This window comes from Tiliqua scincoides, chromosome 2 (genome assembly GCF_035046505.1).
Source record: "Tiliqua scincoides isolate rTilSci1 chromosome 2, rTilSci1.hap2, whole genome shotgun sequence".
NCBI classification, from domain to species: domain Eukaryota; kingdom Metazoa; phylum Chordata; class Lepidosauria; order Squamata; family Scincidae; genus Tiliqua; species Tiliqua scincoides.
Genome location: NC_089822.1, coordinates 17,243,040 through 17,246,281, shown reverse-complemented (window position 1 = coordinate 17,246,281; position 3,242 = coordinate 17,243,040).

Here is a 3,242-nt window from a genome sequence, read left to right as displayed (position 1 = left end):
GAAATTTAAAAGATAAAGCCGAGGCTCTTGGAATTGTTGAGTTTCAGTTATTGTTCATAAAAACAGAGTTGCAAATAAACTTCAGCTGATGTCTTCCTAGGTGTGATACATTTGTGTTATTTATTTGTGTTATTATTCTATAAAGCTGCCTTATTCTGAGTGAGAACATTTATCTTCAATCTGTTGCTGATTTCTCTGACTGGCTTTCTAGAGGTTTTCCCCAGCCCTACTAGATCATCATTCAGTCAGAGATAGAAACTAGAATGCTCTGCATATGTTCTGTCAATCATCCATTAGCATCTCCTCCGTAGGCCACCGTTCTTCCAAGGAGTTTAGAGTGGAGTTTCTTAAGAACATAAGAAGAGCCCTGCTGGATCAGGCCATAGGCCTATGTAGTCCAGCTTCCTGTATCTCACAGCAACCCACCAGGTGCCTCAGGGAGCACACAAGACCACAAGACACTTGCATCTTACACGTTCCCTTGCATCTGGCATTCTATTTACTCTTGCCCCTCCCAAGACACCAGACCACACTTGGGTTTAACTTGTGCCACTTTATTAAACACAGTGACCAATTTTTAACACATGAAATCTACTGAACATACCTTCCCTCCCTTGCCATCTGGGGTAGGTGAAAAAACTGCCATTCATGGCCAATTTGGTTGACAGAAAAAAAGTTCCTACCCAGGCCTCATAATGAGCGACCAGATAATCTCAGACTGTACAGAATGTATAGGCTTACAACCTATGATGGAGTTTGCCTTCAGAAATTTGTTCAATCCCCTTTTAAAGGCATCCAGGCCAGATTCCATCACCACATCCTGTGGCAAGGAGTTCCACAGACTACTTACATGCTAGGTAAAGAATATTTTCTTTTGTTTGTGCTCAGTGGCATCATTTGACACCCGGGGCCCATTTGACACCCGGGGCCCATACATTTTTGTCACCCCACACAACATAATTAGTTATTTAATTATTATTAATCAAATAATTGAATAATTAATCATGTCATATGGGTGACAAAAACTTATGAATTATTAATTCATTTATTCACATTTTTATACCACCCTTCCTCTAAGCAGCTCAGGGTGCTGTACACGGTTCCACCCCTTATTTTTTCCTCTCAATAACCCTGTGAGATAGGTGAGACTGAGAGATAGAAAGCTTCCTGGATTCGACTGGAAGGTACTGCAACTGAGAAACTGCAATGAGTCAAATCTGTGGGTTCCAAAGTTGCTGATAAAAAGGCCCACCTGTATAGCATGATGTATAGCCCACCTCTACAGCACCTTTCAGAGCATGATACCATAGTCTTTCGAGACTGAAGGTTGCCAACAACATAGCATGATGACCCCCAGAGTTCACTCCAGTAGTGGTACCTTCCACAAAACCTTCCAAGCAGCAGTCAGCGGGATGACCTACGTGGCTGGGTATTATTTCTGGTCTGGGTCACTTTTGTAGGCCTTGTAAGCTGCTATTTAGGCATGGTTTTCATACACTGTGGTTTTCTTCATCAATTCATTTGTTATCAGCCTCAGTCCCACTACAGACCATGGAAGGGGCTTCCTCCCAGCAGGGCAGCCTCAGTCTTACTGACCACAATAGGATTCCTTGTGAGTAAGGCAACCAACACTCCACCTTCAGCCTGGAGCCTGGCACTGGGCAGGGTCTGTGCCTCCAATGGGCAGCCTAGTCCTGGGCATGTCTGAGTCTCAGCCACAAGCAGTCCCACCGGAGTCCTCCCTGGCCCCCTCTGCCTCCACCCCTGGGTCCCCCGGAGCCGCTGCACTCTGGCGCCCCTGGTGGCAGCGAGTGGCACGGACCTGAGAGTGGCTGCTGGCCAGGCTCTGGTACTGCCCCTCCCTCGTGGGGTGGCGTGCGCCAGTTGGAGAGGCGCGCGCGAGGGATACCCTCGGCCAGCCTGGGAGGGGCTCTCCGTGTTTGCCCCATTCCCACGCGGTGCTTGCCGAGATTGCGGCTCCGTTCGCAGACTGAGGTTTGGCCGCCCGCAGGGCTCATGCCGAGTCTGCTGGCAGGTTCCGCGCACCTCCTCTGGGGGGACAGGGTGGCAGGCCCTCGCCGCCCCTGTGGCGGGCGGGTCACTTTTGCCCCCCTGGGGGAGAAGGGAAGGTGGCAGCCCAGGCGGGGGGGGGACACCTCTGGACCAGTAGCGTAGTCAGAGGGGAGCGAAGCACCACTGCGATGCACTAAGGCTGCAGTCCTCCCCACACTTACCTGGGAGTAAGCCCCACTGAGCGTAATGGGGCTTACTTCTGAGTAGGCATGCATAGGATGCAACTGCAAAGCACTACGTTTTGCAGGGAGCCCCACTGTGCCACAGATTCCCCCCCCCAATTCTTATCACACATTTCCTTACTACAAGCCTTACAAAAGACCAATTAGAAGAAATTATCACAAGCAGTTTTTAAAAACAGAGTTCTCACTACAATTGCAGTTCAACTCTAGTGGCACCAAGTGTGTGAATCATTGTGGGACAGGCAGCGCAATCTTAACCTGCGCTGGAACAGGCAGGCTGGGAGGCCCGCACTGTATCCAGCGCAGGGTTGGGACTGGCTGCGGCTCAGTCCCGGGCAAGGGAAATTAATTCCACTTACCCTGGGTAAGGTGGCTCCAATCCCAATGGGGCTACTCGAATCTGCGCCAGCTAAAGACATGGTGCAGATCCAAGGAGCCCAGCACTGTGCTGGGTTGCCCAGAAATGGGGTTAGGATCTGGCCTAAGTGCCAGATCCTGGCACCCCCCCTCCCGGGCCCAACCTCTCTCCTGCCGCCGCCATCCACCCTCTCCCCGCCCCAGAGTGCCCCAATTCCAGTGGCATCACTAGGGTTCGCATCACCTGGTGCAGGAGGCCAGTGTGTCATCCCATGCAGTGGGCGGGGGCAACACCCCAGGTGGTGGGCGTGGTGATCTACCATCACCCCACCCCCACTGGGTTTTTGGTTGTACCTTTTGACAGAATAAAGATATTTCAACACGGTTTGTTTCATTGTATTCTGCATGAAATTACACATTGATTGATATATAACATGATGGTATTATTCCTCCAAACTGATTTTAGTGATTTTGGTCCCTCCCCCCCCCCCAGGGTGTCAATAGTTTATTGCAGCAGTTCTCAAAGTTTTAGCACTGGGACTCACTTTTTAGAATGACAATCTGTTCAGGACCTACCGGAAGTGATGTCATGGCCGGAAGTGACATCATAAAGCAAATTAAAATAAATGA